This window comes from Passer domesticus, chromosome 6 (genome assembly GCF_036417665.1).
Source record: "Passer domesticus isolate bPasDom1 chromosome 6, bPasDom1.hap1, whole genome shotgun sequence".
Classification (NCBI taxonomy): Eukaryota; Metazoa; Chordata; class Aves; order Passeriformes; family Passeridae; genus Passer; species Passer domesticus.
Window position 1 is genome coordinate 28,648,247 of NC_087479.1, and position 27,214 is coordinate 28,675,460.

At 35.6% G+C, this 27,214-nt stretch overlaps 1 long non-coding RNA gene across 1 annotated transcript; it reads left to right on the forward strand.

Moving 5' to 3' along the window:
* The first annotated feature begins 18,383 nt into the window (after window positions 1-18,383).
* Window positions 18,384-21,095, forward strand: LOC135302111 (uncharacterized). The gene is made up of 2 exons (XR_010363804.1): window positions 18,384-18,561; window positions 20,549-21,095. It is a non-coding gene; the product is annotated as an uncharacterized LOC135302111 (long non-coding RNA).
* Window positions 21,096-27,214: the final 6,119 nt, after the last annotated feature.

Here is a 27,214-nt window from a genome sequence, read left to right on the forward strand (position 1 = left end):
AAAAATGAGAACTAAATTCATGCAAAGATGCAAAAAGAGGATCCTGTCTACAGTGCCATCAGTGTGTTAGAGGTACACCTAATGTAGTTTTAAACTAGTTAAATCGAGTCATAACCTAGCTGAAGCAGCACAAGGCTCCAGCCTTTTCCTTTCTATGACTGTTATCAGTGTGTCAAGCTCTCAGACAGCAACTGTCCACTTCAGTGCCATAATGAAAGTATGTTTGGCTCTTCCTTTCTTCTTAGCGAAACTTGGTCTGTAAATTGTTTCAATAGCTCCTTAGCAGGCTAATTGATACCAGGAAATTGTTGCAGGAAATGGCTGCTTTTCCCTGAGAATCTTCTCAAGAAGCACATAATGTTATTTCAGCCTTATGACATCAGAGGCTTCATATCACCTGCAGTGCAAGAACAGTTTAAAATGACCATGTATCAGACCAGAATAACACAAAGCAACTTCTCTGCCTTTTTAACATTACTTAATATTAAACCTAAGCAGTAAATATATTTATTTACCATAAAATTAATATGATTGGAAGGTGTCTACTTGATTCAATCAGTTACTTTTCAGAAGGCATTTGTCAAGTAATATTTGACAGAGCATCTGGCTGGCTTTTCTCAATTTTTTTCCCCCATATAGTTAGACAACTATATGTTATCTCATTTTGTCTTTCATTTTCATTGAAATTTGGTCTTTATTTTTCTTTCTATGCAAATGTCTTTTTACTCCCTTTTCCTGCCTTTCCCCTTTTTGTTTTGTACTCTGCATTTTGGTTCTTCTATATCTCATCATATCTGGCAGTAATGAAATTCCAGTACTCTTCCTGAGTGAAACTCACAACATTCTTAGTAGGGCTGAAACAGTACTGATGTTATTATTAACCTCTCTTGGTAAACTTTGAACATACTTAGTTTTAAATGTTTCCATATGCATGGTTGATTTACTTGAAAAAATATTGTGAGGCCTTGCTTTAGAGTGACCATTGACATCCTATATCCAACCATGATGTAAATTGGAAGTCATTCCAACAGCAGAAAATGGTCCATCTGCATAGTTTAGTCATTAATTGGTTATTAATCCACTACTCTTTATGTTCTGGGTTTTCTTAAATTGACTATTAGGAAAAAGAAAACAGTTGGTATTGGCAATAGCAGTACAGTATTATAGATTTCCAACATTATAATTCTACTTCCACAACAACAGAAAAAAAAAGATTCTTAGATTATGCAAATCTGCAATAGTTCCCTTGACAACCGTGGTGAACGTGAATTTGCACCACATACATGTTTTAGCTACAGTACTCATTGATGCATCAGTGACTCTGCATATAATTCTTTCACATCATTAATTTGCTTTTAATGGTATTTTTTAGCTGATCCAAAATGTAGTATTGATTCAAATACTATTATTCCTACACTTACATGTTCTTAGATCTTACTGTTAATGTTGTCCTGAAAAACAATCTGGAAGAAACTGGTACCCATTTTAGAAAGAAAACAAAAAATTCAATTAGAATCACATTTTGATAGCAACTTTCTTGCTATTGTGAGATCTTCAGTATTATAATTTATAGATTTTCTTTTATTTGCTTAACTTTAACTTAATTTCTTGCTATGCAAGTGACGATCTATGTCAAATTTGAATCAATCCAATCAGAGGGTTATATTTATTATTCTGACTCCACAGTCTTCAATGTCATATTATCTTAATGTGAGAAATTTAGATGAACTAAGTGTTTTCTTAATTTGCAAGCCTAACTTCTTTCACATACCAATCAGATTAACATAACTTGTTTGATCTTCCTGTGGAGAACATTTCTTTATTATATTCTTGTGTATTTCTGTGAGTCTGTCCATATGGTTAACAAATCTGGGTGAGTTCATATTTTGTTCACAACCATACTGTATTTTAACATTTACTATGCATATATGTTTGTACAGGGGGAACAATCTGCCTGAAAAAGATCTATTGAAGATACTGCTAGCAGTTGGTTTGGAATTCATGCTGAGAAAAGTATTGTTACACAAGATGTTGGAACAGAAACGATGCCAGATAACAACCTGTCATTATGTACAGAGATTTCCAACTATTCCTAGTTAGAAAACAATGGTTTTACAACCTCCTAAAAGGAGTCAGCCTAAACAAAAAACAACCAAAAGACATCAGTTTTTCTGATTAGAGGACAATTATTAAACACATAAAACAATTATAGACATGATCAGTTTTATGGATTTTTGTACTACTTTCGTACCTCTCTGCTTGATGAATAAGGATTTACGGCTTGACCTGGTGTTGTAATCCAGATGGAGCATTAATTTCATCTTTATGGAACAAGAATACAAGTAATACTAGTTACACTAGTTCTATCAATGTAAGATATAGATTAGATTAAGTTTGTACTTTTCACACGAGATATAGAGACAATTTGATTCTGGCCTAAAAATTTGGTTGAACCCACACTGAATAATAATATTGCCTACATTCTCAAAAATCTATTAAATACTTAGGACAATTTTATAATAACTCCATGAGAAGCATGTCAGAGAGTCATAATAATTCCATATCAAATGTTTTTCAGCACAGACTGCCTTATTCTTCCCTGATAATCAGATATTCATGAGCAGATAATCATGAGCATTTCAGGGTGCACGTAGATTCAGAAACTCTATTTCAGCCATATATGTAGAAAATGTCATGTAAAAAATGCGCTTTCTCAAAGGAGAACACTAATGTCCTTCCTGCAGTTACTTATCTCTCACTGTAATCTCGTGTCCCTACGGGAGGCACCACTCCACCATTCTATATAATGACTGTTGGCAAATGAAAGCAATGGAACAAATGCCAGCCCTTCCAAAGCCAAATCCTGTCAATGCCTGCTCCCTGGTTGGCAGAGAGCACCCTACTCAAATGCTAAGAGGTTTGTTGGCTTCACTGTCTGCTATAATTCACCTTGTTACGGAAGAAAACAGCTGTCCCACGATCATGTCCTGGAAATGTTCCATGACAACTCACTGAGTTAAAATCCCAAGTTGACTGCTCATGCTAGGATTAAGTGCCGTGACTGCTGGTGGATGAATTGTAGAGTAATCTCAAGGGGATAGAGTGTAATTGATTACTTTTTAATGCTATGTCCAGAAAATGGTCTGCACTTGAAAATATTTATTGCATGCACAATTAGCACAGATATTTTATGTGTTCAGAAAGGAGAGAAGTCAAATGAAACTTTTCATTACATGCACAACATTATACACACTGCTAGGATTTGCTATCCTGTTGTCAGATAGAGGTACTGACTGATCTACCCATGAAACCCTGAGGAACACCAATACATAGCTGTAAAGTAAAATAAGCCACCTTTATCCCCAGGAGGCATCTTTCTACTTTCTTATCTAATATGGACATCAATTCACTATCACAATGTTCTGTTAAAAATGCTTTGCTAAAGAATTTCACTCTAGTATTACATAACCAAATGGATTCCTGTTCTGAATAGAGAGATATTAATTACAAAAATATACTTTAAGATAGATTTGGGCCCCCCAGTGGCTTTAATCCTCTATCTTTTTCAGTTAATAATAGCCTTTAATTTTAGGAAAAAAAGGAAAAGAAATGTCGTAAAGAACAACTTAGAATCAATCTGTTCCCAGTCTGAAGGTCACCTACGAACTTTTTAATTCCCTGCAAAATATTCCCAAACTAGTTTCAAAGCACAAACTTTCACTGGAATACCTGATTTAATTTTCATAGTAAAATAAAAATATGACAAGAAAAAGAAAACACAAGAATTTATAAAAGAAAGAAAACTGAAAAAAATTACATAATGTCACATAAATGACTGTCAATTTATACAGTTAATTTGAGGGGAATCTAGGTGTACCTACAGTCACATATGCAGATTGACAGAATATCATATTTCTTGCTTTGACAAATTCATTAAATATAAGAACCTGAATATGGAAAAGGAATACATTTTTACAGATATCTATTTTGTCTCTGAAATAATTTTTTAATCTCTGATAATAAATGTAAATTCTGTTTTGTCTTTACAGGTGTGTAATTTTGTAATACAAATATTCTCTATAGCTTCTTGGTATGAAAAAGTGACTTATATTTTCTCAATAGAGAAAGGAAAAAATGTGAAAAGAAGCGAGAAATATTAATTTGTTTCTGATGATTTCAGTAAAACCCACTGAAACAACTTTCATAGAACACTACTACTTTATGTGATAAAAAGTAATGGAATTTGGACTTTAGTAAAAATATTTCTTGCTCTCTGATTAGTTTTTCTGATTTTACTCAAAAACTAAATCTGTATAGTATTATTACAGGTTCATATAAAATCAGAAAGTGACACCACCTTGAATAGTATTCTCTGAAAGAATATCTAGGCCACCATATCCATTCAGTTCTTTCAGTCATAACAGCTGACCAGTACTTTGATCATAATTTGTGACTCAAATGCTCCCTTGTCAGCTAGTTACAGGCTAGCAGGCTGGCACCTTGGAACCCAGAGCAAACAACTCCGCTGATATGACACTTAAGAAGTCTGCTGTTGTTCATAGCTATGTAGGACACACTGCATGTGATGAAGTCCGTGTCTTTATGCAGAGTTGCAAGTATTCCCAAGGTGTTACGTGCCCAATACACCAATACTGGACAGGAATCCAAGGCAGAAGGTGCTTAACTGCATTCCTTTGAACTGCCCAGCAGTGCTCAAGTTGTGTCCTTGTTCTGGCAATTTACTATAGCACATTTCCCTGTATTTTCTTTGAGTACTTGTGAAAATACTAGAATCTTCCTAATCAGGACTATTTTTAATTGTGGCAGTGAAATTGCTAGCACAGACATTCATTGTTAATGTAAAAACCAGTACTGATATTTGTCAATGAAAACAGATGTAAAGAAGGTTAAAAATTATTAATTTGGACATTTTAATATTATTTTTATCCTAAATTTTCAAAAGACTTTATAAAGGTATTAGTTAGAAGCTGACAGTGTGCAGACTATACAGGCAAATAAAAAACCTTAAATCTCAGCTGCAGCTCAAACATTGGTCAAAGACCAGATGCTACAGATGAGAAGGGAATCTTTCAGAGAATACTGAACTCCCTCCACAGTGATGCTTAAGAGCCATAAAAACCACCTTCTCTGCAGTACTAAACACCAGCAAGGATTTGTACTCATGGATATTGTAATCTGCTTTATTGAACAAAGGGAGTTTTATAATATATAATTTGCTTCATGAGAGGCTGATATATTTTACTTGCATTTGATTTTTCAGGCCAAAATATACAGCACAGCTTTATTAAAAATAAACAGTTTAGCAAACTTCTCTAATTCCTGTTAATATTCAGTACTCTTCTTCATAAAATTACAAAAAAAAACTACAACCCAAAACTTTCAAAAATTTTAGTATCATAGAATAGAGGCATTAAAATAGCTTTAATCATAGCTTAATAATTTTCTAATTATGAATTGTCATCACAGAAGAATATGACATCATATTTACAGTGTCATTTTTAATAATTATTTTTTAATCATGAAATAATACAATTTGGTTTTACTAGAAAGAATAATTCCCATTTGCCCATGGAAGTGGTGATACACAGTTTTTATGAACACTTTCATCTTTTATTTAATATTTTTAATGGGTGACATTTCAAAGACTGGACATTCCCAAGCAAATGGTGAGTAGATGAAGTTAATATGACCTTCAATCACCAAATGAAGATCTGCAAAAGTAAACCCTGATCATCCCCTCATTCCCCTGCTAAACAAGAGTCTTCACTGATAATTTATAAAGTAAAGGTGGTTCATGCCATAGAAGGGCCATCAACAATGAAGCGTCCTACATGATTTACATTAAAATTTCAGGTTGGCAGTGTTGAAAATTATCAACACAAGATCAATTGACTAGAAGTTTGAGCTTTTTGCCCTACAGACTCCTAAACTTGAAAATAACAGTAATTTAAAATCTTTAGCTACAGAGGTCTAAAGTTGAACTATAGGCTAACCTAAACCTTCTACATTTTCTTCCAAGTAATATTACTTTACATAGCATTAATGAAGAACTACTTCAAAACAGATATTAACTAGGATGTCTTAATAAATGAAGGCTTCACTGAATTCAGTCAGAGCATGAAATCCTTCTTTACTTGTGAGAGCCCAAAAATCCCCCATAAGTCTTTTAGTTCTTTCTCTGACATTGTAATCAGACCATTTCTTAGGATTGGGAGAGAAAGTGATGTGGACTCTGAAAGATAGATTGAAGCTGCCAGGTAGTCTGCATTAAATAAACACCTGGTAATCTACATGCTAGCTAGCTCTGAATATGTGTAGATTTTGGTGTTTCTCTGACACTTGCACAGCACAGACCACTCTATTTGGAAGTTGTACATGGCTACAACACTCAAAAATCTCTGCAGTAGCTCATGCTGCCTGAAGACCAATTTCAGAATCTCCAGTGAGAGTACAAAACAAAATCTGGATATCAGTGTGGTCAGGAAACTACACAATTTTGTATTATGGGAGAGCATATCAATACACAAAGCACTTTCTTCACTGTGAATATGATTTTCACACCTAAGTGAAAATGCATTCAGACTTACAGAAAAAGATACAAATTCTGTAGACCCTTGCTGTTTACAAGTGCCCTCCATTTCCCTCAATTTTTTCATCCTTTCCCTTTTGTTACTGTGAGAAGGAAGACATGTACAGCTTATTTTTTCAAATAACTGCATTCAATGACATTTTAAACACAGGATCTTATACTATGGTTCATACAACTACAGAGAGATCTTATTGTTCTATTTTGGCAAACTTACAATATATTAATAATACAGCTTGTCTTCATCTCTTGTCTTTAATTTATCTTACAGTTTGGCTTTTCTACAAAAATGCAGTCTCTCTGACAGGGTAAGACTATTTTAGTTTTCCTTTAAAATCAGTGACCACAAGTGTTAGGTTAGAAAGGTAGGTCATATTTCAAATAATGACATAATCTTGGCTTTTATGCCATGTTCAGGGATATCTTTTACATGTAGTGAACCAATGGAAATACATATTAAACCTCCTTCATCCTTCTCCACCTTTTTTTCACATACTTGGATGTAGTCTGTGTTTACCTGAAAGCCACGCTCTGACAAATTTAAATGTATGTTACTCAGAAAAAAAATTGGTGATCATATGGCTATTTTTCTTCCAGACTCTGGATCCATAGATTTGACCTTTGGTTTAAATGTATGTTTTATTTGGGAGACTGATGCAAAATAAAGCCATAATTTATTCTTATTTTTTTCTTCCTGATATGGCTTTCTCTCTTGAAACCATTAACACTATGCCATTTATTTATCAAGACTCATCAGGTTATTTATTGGTAATAAGCATTAAATATTTCTCAGAAGAACTTTATTTGGTATAAACCTACAGCTGTATTAGTTTCATTGGTGCTCTGTCAGTGTACACCAGCAGAAGTTATAAAGCACAATATTTAATTATAAGAGCATGCTTGAGAAGTAATAAGCACCTCATCAAAAGCCCTCAAGGTCTTTCAGAAACATTAACTGAACAAAATTTATTTCACCAATGTGTGGTAGACAAGCATTATTAGATTCCCTGGTGTTTTTTTTTATCAATAATTTGAAGTTGTTATGTTTATAAACTGTTTCAAAGGAAGAGAACTATATTTTAGAGAAACTGGATAATAAAATGTTTTGTCTTAAATAGCATTTCTAAAATAATTACTGAAGTTAACAGGAAAGTTCACTCTACTTTAACTCATCCCAACCAGCACAAACTTCTACCTGTAATCGAATTACAAAGGTAACATAAAAATATTTTTATGAAGAAAGTTCAGCTACATTGAAAAATTTGCAGTCAACTGCTTTTTAGATCCTTGATCAGATTCATTGCATTGACCCAGAGATGTGTGGGGACTATAAAGATACAAACCACTGCTTGAATGAGGAGCTATGTGACACGTGTGTGTGTGTGTGTGTGCGTCTGTGTGTGTGTGTGTGTCTGTGTGTAAGGCTGGCAGGGTTTTTATAAATATATTTTAAAAGAATGGTGCTTAGACCTCTGCTTAAATTTAAGTTGGATAACTAAGAGAACACTCTGATCTTTATGGCCCTTTCATAAACCAGGAGGGATGAAAAAGTCTTGTATCATGTCTAAAAATATGTTACCTACTTAGAAGTACTTACACAAATCATCTTGATAGTAAGTTAAGATTGCAAGGTTGCAAGGCCAGTTTCTTTTATCATCAAATGTGTTTCTTTATCTACCTTTTCAGGTTGCCTTGAAAATCAATTTTCTATCTATCTCACTATCTGCGTCTTCATATCAAACTACTAGTTTCTTATATTCAATATTTTTTCCTAAATAATCTCCATTATGTTATCTCTACATCTATACACACACACGCATACATGTATATATATTTCATTTTCTCACTCTGATACTTTATTGTGCCTAATTCAAAAACCACCCTTACAGTAATTTAAACCTCTCTAAGAAAATACTGTTAATTTGCTAACTGACCTCCTCTTTGGCCCATTGTCCTATTTAATTCAATGTTTGCAAATATAGTCTTATTTCATATCTGTCTTGTTTTCAAATAAAGAATAAAGGTGATATTTTTAATTTCTCTGTCTTGCCTATCTTGCTTTTATGGCATACTGATTGTCTATATCTCTCACATACTCTAGTTTCCTCTAGCAATATTTTCCTCAAATACATCTCCATTCCCGTTCACTCCTGCTGTCCTGGGGACAAAAAAAGAAAGAAAAAAGAAAAAAGAAAAAAAAAAGTATTGTTTTCAATGTGCAACAGAAGAAGCTGTGAAACAACCTATCTGCTTTTCTCCCTTAATGGCATAAAATTACTCTGCCCACTGAGATTCTTATCCCATTTTCCTCACCAAACCATGGCTCTCTAACAGCTTAACTTTACAGATTCCATTCTGAACATATGACTATCACTCTTGGTAAAGAAAATCTACAATTTGAGGCAACAAGCTATTAAATTTGCTCAGTGAAACAAACAAACTGAGTATATATTTAGGCATGGCTGGTTTATAACCTAATTTTCTCTCTTTACTTTACAAAGGTGACCTTGTTTTAAAGCTTTTACCACCTGACGTTATAAAAGTGAAATTCTTTTCAAATCTCTTCTATTAGTGTGTTCCTGCTCTGAAACACATGCAAGATAACATTAATATTCTCCCCACAAAATATGTGCTAATTTGCTTGCAGTGAAGATAGAAAGCATTTCATTACATATCACAAACTTCATTTATGTGGAATGAGTCACCAGGCCTTCTGAAAAGCCAAATGAGTACCTAATCTCTAATGCTGCCTTCAGCTATAAAATCAATCCTCCCTGGTTCCACTCATATTTTATCAGCTATTCAGTTTCTAAAATTTTCCATTCTGTTACAAAATTGTGTTGTTCATCTGTCAAAACAGCTTTATGGATTTTCAATATTAAAGCATCAGAAAAAAAAAAGCCTACAGTAGTATACTATTTTTTTATTAGAGAAAATTGAATCAGTGTAGCAAAAAATTATTAACTCTGTTTTACATAATTTTTGACATAATTAACTTTATAAAAGTCATACTGCTGATAATGAACTCTGGGATACTAATCATATGTATTATTTTCTGATTAGTCTTCTTCAGAGAACATATTGTAAGAGGCATATGATTTATACAAATAAATCTATGTATATAGTAAATTATTTGCAAAAAATATAAGTGATCCATAAGCCATATTTTTGCTTATAAATTAATAGAACTTGCCATCTGTAAGTTGTTGCACAGGTGCCTGAGACCATGCAAATGGAAATCCTAAAATATATGAGAAATTATTTTGGAACTGGTCAGATTGATCATTAACAGTATTTTGGCAAATAGGTTACTAAATGACCAAAGCAATTTATGGTGACTTAAAATTAATTGTGTATTTTCGTTCAAGTTCCCTGCATAACCTTAGCTGAGAAATAGCCAACTGAAAGTGAGGAAAACAAATTTCACTCTGAAATCGAGAACTATTCCATCTTTTATGCAACAAGCTCAAAGACTGGGTGGCTCATCCAAGATGTGCAAAACTCAGATTCTGTTCTCCAGTTTCCTAAAAGGACTTTAACTCATATTGCCAAATTTTTAAGTGTGTGACCTATCGGCTAATAATCTACAAAAGAAGTAAAAGAAAAAGGAAAAGGAAAGGAATTGGAACTCACATGTCCAGAACTCCAATTCTCCTGAACAGAAGGATATAAAATCACAGAATCAAAAAAAAAAAAAAAGGTTGAGATGGGAAGGGACCTTTCAAGATTATCTGGTCATTCTTTTTGGATTACTAACCAGGTTAGGTTTTGCATGAAAAGTTTTTGGCTGTTAAGTTTTTTGCAAGTTAAGTTTGTGGCTGTGAATATCTTACTCTCCAATGTATTAGAAAATGCACACAGGAGACCAAATTTATTTTCCCCCAGGCAGAAAGGGGTCTCCTAAATCTAATTCCCAGTCCACTGACGTATCCAGAGAAAGAATCATCATCTTCCCCTTGATCCATAAGGGCTCTGTCTTTTAATTTTAGCTACATTAAAAATAAATATTATTACCTTCCATGAGAACTAAATATTGCTATTTGATAATACCTTGGTCACATATTCATTTCAGTAAACAACACAAACATAACAATAAAATGCTTGTTTCTGTTAGATGTAAACTACTACAGCAATTTTTCAGCTGTTTTTCATATTAAAAAAAAAAAATACCCTAGGAGTCTACTGGTCTAGATGATTTAAAAAAAAAATCTGTTACTGCAGAATCAAGAGAAAATACAATGAGAAATTGAGAGAAATAATGATCTTGTATAACCACAAATAAACCATCAATGCAAAAGAGAGAAATAGCAGCTTTAAAATTTGGGAATCCTTTCCTTACTTTTTCTTCCATAGAAGAAAAATACATACAATATGCATCATAATTAATTTTATCATTGACAATGAGTGTCTAAAGAGTTATCAGGATGTATAGTCTTTTGACTCTCCTGTGACTTATAAGAAGGAGCCAACACATACCTGCCAAAAACCAAGGTGTTAGAATGGGCTGGTTGCCTTCTTTTAAGGAATCTTCTCTAGCAAAGAGCACTGCTAGTGTAAACTTGGATTTTGGACCATCTAGTTGCCTTCATGCCATGCACGGGGTGAGGAGATAAGTGTTAGGAAGGGGCAGGCTCAGGAGCTGTCTCCCCTCTGTGCTCAGAGGGTGAGTAGACCATGGGACACTGGTGACCTCTTAGCTACAGCAGAAGTACAGACACCCTTGTGGTCCTCCTTTTTGCCAGACCCAGGGCATAGGTCTATCAAGACAGTGAGGGTATTTCTGGCATTCCTGCCAACTGTGCTGTCAAAGACAAAACAGATACCTGCCTAGGGCAACGAATGAGCAGCAGTAACATATCCATGCTGCTTACTTTGCCCATGTTTGAGTGTGTTGACAACAGAGTTGGGAATTAGCAGAGGTCACCAGCCACAATCTATTCTCTACTCCACAGTTCCTCTTCTGCTGTATTCCAGCTACACTCTTGCTCTCTCCCTCTGGCTGTAATTTCAGAGAGGGTCATCATCCTTACATAGTATTTTGCCCAGCTACATGTAACTAAATACATGGAAATAATGCTTGATTGCTGACTTACAGCTTTACTAGACAGTGGGGAAATACCATGGATCCAGAGTGGCAAATCACGGCTTTCCTACTCTTGTATTTAGTGAGGTTCTCATCCTCTTGAGGAGAATATGACTGTATTACCAAAGTCTACAATACTAAGTAGTTTTGCAATATTCTTTGAAAGTTCTGACATCATGTTTTGCTTGCTGACTGAGAGTGTTTGCTGATGAACTTACAGCAGTTCCATGGAGTCAAGACAAACTCCCTAATATGTATATGCAGTAGCAGAAAGATGAGGAATACACACTGTGTGTGCTTCACAGACTAATGACATATGTTAAATGAGCTCTTGCTAAAAGTTGCAAAAGACTGAAAGGGTGTATTGGCAAAGTTTAACTTTCTTAGCTTTTAAAGGAAATGCAGACATTTCCTCTTATTTCTGATTGGTAATAGCCTGTAAGAACACATTGAGTGAGAAGACGCTTTTCTAAGAGCATTAGCATTTAAAGAGTCTTTATTGATGATCTGAAGTGCAAGTGGTATATTACTCTCTAAAAGTCAAGCTGCTGGTTGCTATTTTTAAACTAATGTATTGATAATCAAGAAGAAAAAGTGTATTTTGATTTAAAGACTATAGTCTTTCTTTTGTGTCAGTCAATTGCATTAAGATCATTTTGTTTTCAATTATCGTCTTTCATTGAGCACTATTATCACTCATCAGCCCCTGAACAAATATCACACTGCCCATCTTCCCAAGCAAATACTATAATTACTCAATAACTGCAATATTGATTCTGGATAAACCTGAGTCTTGCTGGCTGGCATACCAAGTTACTTACTAACTCAGAATTATAACTGAGGAGAGGTTTTGCTAGTGCAGTTCTAAGCAAGAGGTCACTCAAATTAAATTTAAAGCTTTCTCTCCGTATTTTATGCTTAGAGTTGTGTTCTTTAATCAGATTTAAAATCATATATGAACTGAAAGCCTACAGTTTTGTAAACCTTTGTTGGAGGCCTGCAAAGCTTGACATAAGCAAAATCATGTCAGATGCTGCACAGCCTTCTCAGAACACATCTGCAATGTACTGCCAAGACATTGTATTGTGAAACATCAAATCCATGAAGAGGCATCCCAGAGCAGAGCATCACAGAGTCATGCCCAGTACATAGGCTCTGCTTTCAGCTTCTCATTTACAAACCTGTTTTCTCACTCTTGCTTCACAGAACTTTATCCTTTCTAGTGATGATTTCTGTTCTCTGCTACAGTGGCATAACACTAGTAAGCTGCTCAGGTGTAAAGTGGCCTCTTATGTATGTATTAGTGACCTGGTACGTATTAGTGCCTTCCACATTCTGCCAAAAATAATAGCCAAAAAGAACCTCTTTTCAAGAACTAATCTGAGCAATTATTATCATCAATGGTTCTTCAAAAGGCAAGTCTAATTCTTGCTTTTGTAATGATGAAATGCATACCTAAATATACTATCATTTGGACGAAGTAGCAATACACTTGGCCTAATCCCAAGGCTCTATTGTATAATATGGATGTAGGCAGAGATACAAACTCATCATTATTAATTATCAATTCCATTAAAATATTTTTATTTCTTCACTTAATTATTTTCATGTCCTGATGGCTTTTTTGTTCCTTCAGTGTATGGTAAGGCAGTGCGTGATGGATGGTGTGCAACTCTTTAGAGTGTCAACATATCAACATTTCTGCAGTAGATTACTGAATATGCATATCAGCAGCAAATCAGTAAGATGTGTTACTCCAGCTGAATTTCTTCTGGACCTCTGAAGGCAGTCTAGTCCCAAGCAGCAGCTAGCTTTTCTTCACAGCAGAAGCTATACAGGATTGTGACTGATGAAAAGTAATGGTCATAACTTTTGGAGGAGCCAGTATGGTCTGACTGTGAAGAGCCTGAACCCAATAAATCCTGAAACATATTGGCATCCACCATTCAGGTGAAAATCTGGAAGCTCTAACTCATACGTTCCACTGCATGCAAAACTCATTGAGATGAAGACATCCTCATCTCTCATAAGTGAAATATCTCTAGAGCTCAGAAGCTTCAAAAATAGCAAGAGCTGGAATACGCTTTCTACTAGAGATGATAACTCCTAATTCCCAGCATATTCTAGTTCAGCAGGAGCTGGGAGGAAAGCAAAATAATTCCATGAGCCTGAGAATGAATGACTCTCATCTCCTGCTGAGCTCTTGCTGAGCTGAGAACCTTAATAAACATGATTTTTCCCCCTACCATTCAAGTAATATTAGAATTCTGTACTGTGCTCTTGGGTGACTCAAACTCCTGCTGAAATCAAGAGAAATCTTTTAAGCTGCTTCAAAACTCACTGTGTCAGGTCATACATCTGTGCTAAACCAGATTGTGCTTTAAAACCTCCCTAGTAGATAACGATGTCTTAATGTTTTGTTTTTTTCTTTGTTATCTCAGGGTATCACTTCATAGGAAAAAGTGACAATATTTATGAATTTATTAATATGAAAAGCACCTTCTACTTGTGGGTAAAACTCTTAAAAAAAGGAATTGCCTTTTTAATGTTCCATCTGATGTCCACAAACAACCTGAGAACTGAAAAGTTTTTTTCCACTCAATATCATTTACATGAAAACTAAGGCCATCCGGCTAGTAAGAGATGAGAATAAGACAATAAACCATACAAATCATAACAGGGCAGAAAACAAATCCAGTGCCATATGAAATTGTTTTGTTTCTGTACTATCAATCTATATTGTAATTCTACCTTGTACTCTTTATCATACAATTTAATTGCTTTTCTGAGTTTCCAGGGTATTTTTTTGTTTATTTGCTTTCTTTAATTTCTGCATTCATTAACTGGCTGTGAATGTTGTTTTTGGCTAGCTGCCTCTTTCCTGCCTTAGGGAGTATTTCTTAGTGGCTAACAGTAGGTGCTGAGTCCTGAAGTGTCGATTCAGAGCAGCGGAGACAGGTGGGCCGTCAGCAGGAGTAGTAAAGTGATATGCTACCATAAATAGGAAACTGTGGCAGCCTGCAGAAACACGCTATTTTTCCTTTCAAACTTCAGGCGTAACAGCTTCTAAACTCTAAAAGCCAGATGCATGTAGGAAAAAACTCCACTACAGTTTAGAAATCAATTTCTTATTTAAAGAAATTTTCCTCTGTTGTGATATGAAGGTATGTATGTAGGAACAGTTTAAAAGCAAGAGAATGTGGTAAGTTGCAACACGTGGAAATTCAAAGGGCTGCATTTGGCAAAAGCTTCTCCCCTCAGCCTTCCCCCACTTGGAGACAATTGCAAATGAGATAATGTTTCTCCTTGGGTAAACAGACAGTGATTTAACATATACTAGATAGGAAGAAAACACTAACACAATATTATTTTCAGTATTACTAATATTATGTTATCATTTGAATTTTGTCATTTTTGAAGTCTGCAATTGTTCTAAATGAACTTTTCTTCCTCCCCCTTCTCCTAATTCTCACATAACTTGCATACATTACTTAACTGTCATCAGTGCTGAAGGAGAGGAAAAAGAAACTCCTCCACACTGAAAAAGTTCTGTTTTGCTTATTTTTTAATGGAGTGTTTAAAGATATATTTAATATTTTCAGTATCTTTAAAGATATTGATTACTGTATTTCAAAATGCTAGTAAACCTTTGAATAGGTAGTAAACATTGGAAGGCTGGTGAGATGAAGATGGAGGAGTCCCTACAGGCTTTGTTATTAAAAGCAGGAAAATATTGTTGTGTCACAAGCAAATATTCACTCCCTTAAGTATAAACATTCTGGTTTGCTTGCTAAAGCAGCAGAATGACAGCTTTTGCTGTTCATTGATAGCCCCTCTTCTATGTTTGAAGTGCACAGTTGCAAGGAAAATTACTTTTATTTAACATTTTCATAGCTCTCCCCATGTTCTTCTCCTGGCTGGGGTATCTGAGCAATTAAAGTTACCCATAGATAGTAGTGCTGTGGCACCACCTAAACAGGCAGTGCCACTCACAGATGGAAAAGAGAAGACATAAGAGAACCAAGGTGAGCCATGAAAGACCATGGGGGAGATACCTGCATTTCACCAGCTTTGCTCCTTGAACCTGTTTTGGTCATTTTCATCTCTTAGAAACACTGGAAAGAAACAGTGTCTTTTCTAACAGAAAGACTTGTGAAATTCCCTCTGAAAAATGGTCATTCCATCAAGTAAAATAAAGATCAAGGGATGTATCAGCAATTTTCTTTCATAAACATAAAACAAAAAACTTCATCAAAAAGAGTAGTAAAATGTGACACTAAAAATCCATCATCTTTGAATATCTGTGAAAATTTACATCTGAAGTTTTCTGACAGTTTCTATGGTGTTTCCAAATAGTAACTCAGGAAGTTCTTTCATATCTTATCTACTTGAACCTATATATCACATGAAGTCAGGATTCACTCTTAAAATGCAGCAATAATTCCAAAAATGGACTATTATATATAAAGATATTTTCATTACTTAGCAGGACCCAAAGCAAGATAAAGATAATTTATAAAAGTGATAGCCCCCTTGTAAATTTAAAGTAATGCATGTAAAAATAAGTAGATATTCAGCTACAGAACATTAGAATATTTTCAATTCTGTGCAAATAGGACACTCAAGATAGACTGGACTTTATTAATTGAAGCCTGGCTTCTGCTATTCAGGTTTCTAATTTTTTTCCTCCTACTTTTTTGGGTTTCTTTAAAATTAATACTCATTCCCCAATTTAGTTATAATGATAGTGCTAAAAAACAAATCATTATTCCTGGTGCTTGAAATGTTAGAACCTTGGGATACTTAGATACAAGAGCTTAAATATTTCCTGCTCTGGTTGATGTTGAACTCAGCATTATTGCATAAGAGCACTTAATTCCATAACATAATATTTCATCTGTTCCTAGAAAATAACTGCAAAGGCAAAAAGAACTGTAATAAAATGTTGCTATGTTCTGTTAAATCAGTACTCCATGCCATTCCAGACCTGGTAATTCACTGATGTGTTTAGTGATTCTGAAATACTGATTGAGTAGATGCAGTTCTGAAAGAGTTTCTGAAACACCTTTAGAATACTTTGTGAAGCATTACCCATAAATATAAGCTCATCTACTGCTATTAGTCTCAGAGAAAATGCTGTTATGTATAACTTCTGCAATTGAATACACAGACTTTCAATTTTCAAGTTTCTTAGACAATTTTGCTGCATGAAAGGCAGTGAAAATTTGCAATAGTCATCAATGAATATCTAGAGTGCAGCAAAATATCTCACATATTGACTGTCGATCAGAAAGCCTAATATAACAAATAATTCACTGAAATTAGTCAGACATCCTAGTACAAACAATAAACCCAATCTGATTGTGAAAATATCACACCATAAAGATGTCAAAGAGAATTTAGTCATGTAAGATTTATGCAAGTGTCAAATTGACCCATGTACTACAAACTTCACTCTGCCTGTCATTTGCATATTCTAGTATTTGAATGCAGTTATTATTGCAGCAAGTTTTCAAATAATAAGTTGTGATCAAACTGATTGGAATTGACTATTTGCATTTAAAATTTTTCTTTTAGCTAAAAATATGTGGTCTGATAAATAAATGCAAAATAGATATAAGCATCTGACTTCTAAAAAATAATAGCTGCCATTAAAAATTTTACATTATTAAAATATATAACTACATAACAAATATGCACATTTAAATATGTGTATACAAATTCACTTTATGTAAACTCATTCTAAAAAATACATACGTTTAGCATAGACTTGAAAGCATAGTTATAAAATACACATTTATATATAGAAGTTCAGGCTTTCCCTATTTCTCCCACAGCAAAGAGAACAAGTGACAGAAGAATGTGTGGGATTTCCCCCACCACCAAATAAATAGTTTTCTGAAAAAACTCCATCTAATCCAATCATTGTTCTCAGAAACCCAGATGTTTTTGACCTGTTAATAGTCTGCCAGGAAGGCTCTTTGTCCCTGCAACCATAAGAATTGCTTGTGCCAGTAACCTCTGACATGCTGATAAAGCAGGTTGGAAGCTGCTGCACACACAGTAATAACGAAAAGAATCAAGAAAGCTGCCGTTGTTCTCTTCTGCAATAAAAAATTATTTGTTTACTCTGATTTAAAAATTTTCTGCTTGGAATGTTGATGTTGTAAGATTGGCCATTACTGTCTGAAAGATAGAAAATATCTGTCCAATTTGGTTGTACAAATCTTTGGTAAGTAGGTGTATTTTTGATGGTTTCAGAGAATTAATGACTACTCATACAAAGGTAACAAACTTAGGCCTAAAATTCATATAAAATATTCGGGGAATCCTCCCAGGAATTTCGGTCTTCAAATTATCAAACACCAGTAGCTCTATACCCAAATACTTCAGTGGTCAAAAGGACTAATGTAAGAGAAGAACCCTATTTTTATAAATTAAAATATTTTTATTATGAATCTATGTGAAAAGTAGCCTGTAGGCACACGGTTTGTGGTGATTGGGAGTGGGGCTGGGGCCAAGCCTCATCCCCAGTGGGCACAGCTGTGAGCAGCAGGTGAGCAGCACTGACAGCAATGAGCCAGGGAGTGCCCAGGGGCACTGACCAACCACCAAAGGGAGCAGAGGGCACACAGGTGCAATGGGTGAACATGAGGGGTATGAAAGGCTGGCCTGAAGAACAGGAAGGGCAGCTGCTTGCAGCCTTCTGAAATGAGGTGATGTTACTGTGTATGGGTAGGTGCCTGGAGCCCTCTGATGGTGCATGGTGTTACTCTGTGAGGGTGAATACCTAAAGCCTTCTGAAATTGTGTCCTGGTGCTCTGTGCATTGTGGCCATCTTGACTATGACATATGCTGTGATAGTAGCCTGGTAATGTATCTTACATGGAGAAGAATGTGGAATATTTTGTGTGTTTTCTAGTGGGAGTTTTTTCCTTCTAAAAAAAATTAAAATTCTATACTTTAAATAGTCTCTTGACTTAGAGTAATTTTTTATAGATTTTTTTTTTCTTTGTGCTTATTTTTTGTGATTTTTTTTCTTGTTTCTTTTTGGTTTGGTTTTATATTTTTTTTTGGGCTAGAGCAGAGCAGTTGCAAATAAAATATCTAATGCTATGTTAACAGTCTAATGGCTTATCTGAAATGATCTCAGTAACTTCTGCGACCACATCATTCTGTGGCTGTAGGTGGCTGGCTAGAAAAGAAACAAATGCATCCTGTGGACTCTGTGTAGCTTCAAGATACATCTTGGGAGGTCTTTGTATCATGCCATGCAATCCCGCCTGGAAAAAAGACTCAAGAATGTGATTCTAACCTAGGGTTCCCCAGGGGGTCACAAAATTGCATTTCCTGTTGTTTACAGTTGGCTGAATATTATTAATTTTCATTCAAAAATGTTTAGGGCTTTCATTTCCTGCCATAAACTTAAATATTATGCAGGACAGCAGGAGAAAAATGGACAAATTTGTTTTATTTAATTTTTTTTTAATTAGGTGTTTTAATTTCCTGTCACTCAGGTATTGCTATCCCATGAGGTAATCCTTTGTTACCTGCTTAATAAATCTTTCTGTTCACTTTCTATAAAAATATAGTAAAGTATTATATTTAAAACTCCAGAAGGAAACAGAAGGGTGCTTATAGGGCTTAACAGTGAAACAGAAGAAGGATGTACAAGTTGTTTTACAGAGAGAAAATAGAGCAATTTCTACTACTGCATTGCTGGAACTCTGAGACCAAAGTTTGGAAAAGAGTTTTTGTGGTAGAGATAGGGGATCAGCAAATACACATTCCTTTTCCAAAGAGCTTACAACCAAACTAGAAAACAATTTTCCAAGGTTAAAAGTAGCCTGTGGTGCCACACAAAGTAGTAATTTCAGAAATTTTGACAACTGATGGTAAGTTGTTGGTGACTGAAATGAAAAGAAATGGAAGAAAAAATAGGCTCCTTTAAAAAAACAAGAAGGACTACTAAGCTATGCAACATTAAGCATAGAAATGAGCTCTGTGCCAAAGGCAAATCCCTGTTTCAGGTAATAAAGATACATTAACTTCTGGAGTGGGTGTTATACTACTAACAGTCATAAGAAAATGTGATGAACTGTGAATCAAAAAAAAACTTTTAGGTTGTCTTTACTGCATGCAGTGTCCTTAAATAGGTGTTGTAACACAGTTCTTAACTTGTCAGAGAGACATCTCAAACAACTTGTGACTTGTCATTGTTTAATAGTAACAAGAAAATCATTGCCATCTTTGTTCAGAATATCCTGAATTCCCCCCAGGTCGACAATAACTTTATTGCTTTTTCTCACTGAATTCCTAATAAACTAACGAAAATATTTAGTTTAAAAGTATGACATGGAAATTCCAAGTTTTCTCAGTATTTTTTATTTTTATTATTTGCCAAAAAGGAAAGAGTGTTCCCATTATTTTACTGTCCTTTTTAAGCCTTGATTTGTCTTAGATTCACTCAACTTTTCTTTCTTTCTATTTGATACATGTGGCTGGAGATAAATTTTCATCAAGACCAACTTTTCTCATCTTGGTACTAAAATTTCCTCTCCCTAAAAAGTTAATTGAATCACTGCCGTAGAAGCAAGTCCTACAAGATCTTGGGCACTGCATTTCTCATTGGGAGAATCTATATTGTGTTTTTAACATGGACTGGTATTAAAACTTGATTTCTATAAACATGTTTAGGAAAAAAACCTAGGCTTAGACTTGTCTCAGAAGCACAGAGTGGTTGAGTTTGAAAAGGACTTCTGAAGATTATCTGGTCTATCTCCACCACTCAAGCAAAGCTACCTAGACCCAGTTGTCCAGGCCTGTATTGTGACAACTTTTGAATGTCTCCTTCCCAGGTGCAGGACTTTCTACTTCTCCTTTTTGAACTTCACATGATTCCTGTCCACTCCTTCTACAGGCAGCCTCTGAATGCTGCTTTTTGCTCAAGAAACTTTTCAAATCAGCTCTACAGACCAAACTCTTCTGATTTTTTCCTAGAATATGTAAAGAATATGTGCAAATTTACCGTACCCTCAAATACAACCACAAGGCTCCAGGAGCTGTTGAAGAGAGGGCAGAGTGCTCTGTGGACTGCATACTATGGCATCTACTACGATTCTGAGTATAATGGAATGAAAAGCCCAACAAATCAATTATTTTTCAGGTCTGTCAAGCTTTAGCTCCTCATATAATCAATACAGAGAAAAAAAAATATTACAATAAATAAAATAACTATAATTTCTTCACAACTATGACTCTCTCACAAGAGATGGTTTGAAGACATTTTAGTGTTTCTATTACAGGTCACTCTACAGAATCTGATCATTTTTAGTTATTGATTTTTACCCAGTCTTATGCTGTTTTCTGAAGAAAGCAATAAATTCCCAATGAATTATAATCCAATGAGAGATGTAATGTTTGGAGTATTTTTTCTTGTTCTTGTAAGTTCATGTTTGGTTTGGGTTTTGTAAATACATAAAAATTTAATAAAGCCTATTCTAACCTGTGTCACATATGAATTCCCTAATGGCCCCTGCATGGTTGGTGTACAAAGTCCTGGAGGAAGGTTTCTGAAAATATTCTGAAGGTATTTGTTTCCTTGTAAATGAACACTTCAGACTTCTTCATGTATTTTATTTCTTATTTCACTAAGCTAATTTTTAATGTCTGCTAAAAAATTGTATCTGAAATGTAGAATAATGCTGAAGACAAACTACGGTAGCCCTTTCTTAGTTTTGGAAATATAATTTAATGAGAATTACATAAAATTAATTTATATAGACTGTTAAATTTGGTCCAAGCGTCTTAAAATTCCTTTGGGCTAAAAATTTCCTGCAAAGACAGTGGAATTTATTAAGTAAAATATTCTTCTGCACAAAATGGGACAGCACTTAGGAGTTCCAGAGAAATACACTAAATATAATTCTTAGTAATTTTTATTATACATATGCACAGATACCCCTAAAACATACAATTACTGAAAACTTTGTTGATTGCGGTTAAAATGTCAAAAATATAGACAATAATAAAACCAATATAAATTGTTGTGAGACTGAAATTTTATGGTTAATGGCTTAAACGTTGTTCGGAAGGAATTTTTGCTCATTATGGCAAAACTGTTTAAAGGATTCATGGAATGGTGATATTTTCTGCTTAATCTGTATTTGTCACTCTTTTTCTCTTCCCTTCCCTTATTTTTTAAAGTAAGTTGTTTTTGGGTTTTTTTTTGTCTGACTCTCCAACCACCTGTATTACTGTTCTTGGAGAAAATCCTCAAGCAGTCAACCTGAGACAGAATCATTTTTTGTGCCAAACAAAAACATTTGGCAGAGTTACAAAGCATTGAAACCATGTGAAATATTGGATATATTTTGGTAACAACTGAGGACTGGATTTTTGTACTTGGTCCTTCCTTGGCCGATTCACTGTGTTAAGAAACACAGCTGGTGCAGAGTCGTGCTGTAATGTGCTGTGGATAGAGGTGAAAAGAGGAGGGAACTCCGTTGCTCATAGGAGGAAGCTCTATTTCATGAGTCCTGTAGCTTAAGTGTTACTTCTTTTTCTGAGCTGTGACTAAAAGTACAAATTGGTACATTGAGTATGACATAACTGAGGAAAACTGAGGTGATGGATAGTTTTATCACATATATCAGAATTGTCTTGAGTATCCAGCTACAAAATATTTGAATTCAACTCTTGGGGGGACAGGCTGGTATATCTTGAAATTTAGTTTGCACAGCCTGGAAATTTCTAGGGTCTATATAATACTATGTCTGATCTCAGAAAATCTGTTTCTTTTGTGGAAGAAGCATACTGGTGCAATCAATCATACTTGAACCTGAAGATCTGGGACAGCTTTAGCAGAAAAAAAAGCAAAAGAGAAACATGACACTGGGTCAATTCTGACAGCTTAAAACTCTGGTATCTGAAAAACCAGTGAGATCATATGATTTCTCAGAACATGCAATGGATTATAGGAGAGTACAGCCTGCAGGCACACTCTTTGGATATATGCCCAAGACAGACAACAGCATATGTTCAAGCACAGGGACATCCGAGTAGTGGAATAGAAAATAGCTGTGTGCTTATCATGAGATGTGGGAAAGCAGACAGGGGCCTGTTTTCCCTAGAGCTACTCCCAGGGGCTGGTGTTTGTTACTAGCTGATACTGGTGCTTGGTGCCGGGGTCGGCTGTTGCTTGTCTCTGCCCCAGCACGGGAAAAAGTGGTTCTGGGTAGGCCGCGCTCTCGAAGAAGGAGTCTGGACTCTTGCTTTCGGTCTTCAGTCGAGTTTATTATTTCTTATCTACAAAGATTTTCTGTCTGTCCAGCCGAGGTCTGTTCAGCAGGACAGCCAAAGGCACTCTCTCCCGCCCACGAGGCGGTTGTCCCTTTTATAATGAAAATTACGTATTCGATATTTACCTTTACTTCCCAATACTTTCTGCCCTTGTTGGCAAGTGTACTCTTTCTATGAACCAATCCACACATGCCAACATCATCCTGAACATGGATGCCAAGGAGAAGAAAGAAGAAGGACAGGGCACGCCCAAATTCCTCCATCTTGGGACTCCTGATCCATGTACAGAATTCTAGACCCCCCTGTACAATACATAAAACCCCCTGTACAGTGCATTCTAACTTAAGCTCTAACAAGTGAATAACATCCCCTCACCATTCAGACATGAAATTCTCTCATCCCCTCACTTTCAGGTGTCATTTCTTTAAAAGGATCAAAGTCAAGCCACCAGGTACTTTTGGCAACATTCCAGGGCTTCCGAGCCCCCCAAGGGTTGTCTCGGTAGCTCTGGACATCCGGAGTGATGTACTGAGCTCCCACACTTGGAACTAGGCTTCCTGTGCCATTTATAAGTGGAATGGAATATACAAGAGGAGCACTGGATCGCCTTGGAGCAGCAAGTACTCCCACCCAACAAACTGAGAAATGTTAAGGACTAATAAATTGTTTTGATGGATCAGCACAAAATGGTGGGATAGATGGTCATGTAATTGTGATTCATTTGAGGAAATTCTTGGTGACTCAAACTCCTACATCTATCTGTGCACTGCAGTTGTTGATGTTATTTATCTAATTCTGTAGGACGGAAAACCCAATTTTTTTAAGATGTGCTGAGAGGTCTTCCTTTTGCTTTGTATTTGAATTTCTTGTTTAGGCAAAAATCTTTACTCAGCAGAAAAATGAGACTTTTCATAAGAGAAATATTGATGAGGGTTTTTTTCAGTTTTATGCTCTTAAAGAACAGTCTCTCTGACCTCTTTCTCTTGCACTCAAACATAAAAGCTAGGGTTGATAAAGCTATGCATTTACATTCTCAAAAGGATAGACTTGGAAAAGGAGACAGGCAAGACCTATAGCACAATGCAGGGATAAAGTTCTCCTTCTTGTACAAAGGTAGAGCTACCTGTCTGAGAGAAGGCTTCTCAATGATCAGTAACTCTAAAAATCAAATAATCAGCTACAAATTCTCATGTATGTACTGTTTCTTAGCTCTGTCAAAAAAATTAAATATCTGCACTATAGGAAAATTACTCCTCCTGCTTGGAAAGAATAATTAGTTGTCTGTCTATGGCTCACTGCACTACTCCTTGAACATTCCACAGGTTTTGTAGGCCAGAAGAGGAAGCAGTGAAGCGTGGATTTGAAGATTTCAGTCATTCAAATGGAATGTAGACTTGGGGTTCTTTAATCTAGAATTCTGAAACAAGTTTATAACATACTGTCAATGTACCTGCTGTCTATAAGCCATCAATTGTGCAGAGTGCCTAAAATCTCCCTCGTAAGAAATAAAACCTTATTTTCAGATGACATCCTCCACATATGCTTTGAGCAATCCAAATTCAATTACTCAGTGGTGTGATACAAATTCACATTTCCCACCTCACCTAAAAAAGATCTTTAGCTACAGGAACTGCTAAGAAGCTCTGCAGGATGTACTCTTAACCCAGTCTGTTAAAGTGCTCTACTTGTGTGGCATAATTAAAAAGACTTGTGAGCCTGTCTCTCAAACGAAACAAAAGCTTGGAGTGCTTATCTGGAACTCTCTTTTTACTGAGAGTACAGACGTACTGATCTCTGAGCTAGGAGGGTAAAAATATGCATAAAGTATTGTTCATGCTTTTTATATTTTCCTGTAATATTTCCTATAGAAGATTGTGCTATACTTAGCTGAAAATAACTGATGTTTTTTATTGCCACTGTCAGTGAATATATGGTTTGCTATGTGCATTCAATGAGTTCATCAGTACAGCAAGCAGAATTCAGACTAATTTTGAGGTGGCTGTTGCAAAATTCAAGATGATGGAAGAAAAGAGTAATATTAAAGTTATCAAGTGTCAGGGTGAAAGGAATACACTAACAAAGGGAAGTTTTGCTTCCCCTGCTACACTGGACCCCTTTTCTACTGCTTAGCAACGGGTAAGATGCCACTTATTTTGAGACAGGAAACAGAAACAGCAAGAAAGCTGCACACAAAGCTGGTATCACTGCAAGTGTCCTGTACAGCTCATTGGTGCACGGAGATTTGGCCTATAATGAAGTTATTTGCATTCACACGCAGGCCCGGCTGTGTGGACATCAGTCCAGACTCTGGGAGCTGTTGTTTCACTGAGTCAAAAGAAATTTGCACATGAAAGCCACATCCGCATTACTTAACGCTGCAGTTCACTCAGGATTGCCTTCCTTTTAGACCAAAGCAAATCTAAATGTATGATTAAATCTTCAGAAGATTTATTTTATTTCTTGTGGATAGCTGCTACACCAAAGAAATGGTGAACAAACTGTGTAAAAAGAATTTGAGAAGGTGTTACCCGCTCTCATCTCCCTTACAGTAGAGCCACGTAACTGCAGAATTTTTTTTTCAAATCTCCCCAGCCAGGTTTTCTGCCAGTTGGCAAGGTGAAGGTATTCATCTTTTCAATATCTCCCATGCCTCTCCAATTTTACTGAAAACTTTATTCTAATGTGCAACTAAGATTGAAAGGAACAGGCATGCCTGTTAAACACTGATTGCACTAAATTGAAAAAACCTAAAACTTGTGCCACTGTCAGATTGATAATCCAAAATGAAAAGTTATACTCGAAGTTAACTCTGGGCCACAACATACGTAAGGCTAATTAGCCACATGGGCAATTCTTTTTTCCATCAGAACAGATGTACAAAGTACCATTTATGGTTTCTCAGTTATAAAAATACATTAGTGATTCTCCACAGATCCTGATGCTGATACAATAATTTGCACTTGTTATGGAGGTCAGCCTGCCACCATTGTATTTCTGATGTAAATTTATTTTCTCTCTCAAAGAAATAAAAAAAACGAACATGGAAGAAAAAGCCTCAGTGTAAGCAATGTCTGGGGAATTTAGTCACGAAGTCTTTGGCTTATTCACCAGTTACAGCCCCAGCACTGACAGTGCAAATTCCTTTACAGGGTCCTGTTAATGCACTGCAATCCTGACCTGAAAGAACCTCTATGGCTGACAGGATAGTTTAATTTTCATGCTCATTCAATCTTTGGCCTCTGCATTAAGACTGCCAACAGGGGTGCAAATTAACACCAATTATTCTGATGTTTTATGTACTGGGCTGAGAGCACCAACTCATTTTACACAGGCCATCACCCAGCTGTCAGATGTTAATGACTTTTGGTTACTTCTGTCCTGCTTCAGATTCCTCTGAGTAGCGCAGAGCTGAAAGGATCTCTGTTTCATTAATAAGAAACTGACCTGTACAACCCTCTTATCATTCCCTTTCACAAATTCAAGTGTAAATGTTTATTTTCCCATTAAATAATAACAAAAACCTAGCCTGTTGCAAACTCGGTGGATTTATGCCAGTATAGAATTTAACCTAGTCAGGTCAGCTGCTTTACACATGGGCAGAATTTTGCACCTCAAAGCTGGTCAAATAAAGAAATATATACGTATATATGCTCATAATTTTATTTCATTATATTCAATATTTTATTCTGAAGACTTGTAATTTAAAAAACACGAGTATAACAGCTGAATAATATGTCATTATTTCTTAGGATGGAGAAATAATAAAAGCATTTTTTAGCACAAAATTTATTTATTTCACATTTACTATGGAAATTATTGGTTTATGATATTATTTGGTAACACTACTCAGTCAGTGCTGTGTTGTGTGCGTGTACCTTTCCTGTATCTTAGAGCATGGATGGCTTCAAGATGCCCTTTCCTTATAATTACTATTAACAAGGATGACCTGTGCCCAGAATAGTCTCTGAAGGAGCTGATAGAAGTGCAGTGTTGTGGGCCAATGTTTCTGAGATCTTGCTCCTTCACTTATGTGTCAGAGGTTGAGTTTTGCAGTCTGAAAACTTATCATCAAATGAAGATATAATACCTGTTGAGCACAGTGTCAAGGTATGGGAATGACAAGTGACAGGACAGAATGTGCAGCACTGCATGGCATTCAGCCATATAAAAGTCTAGGCAAAAAGAGAAGAGGGGAGGTTTCTAAAGGGACTCTACATACACTC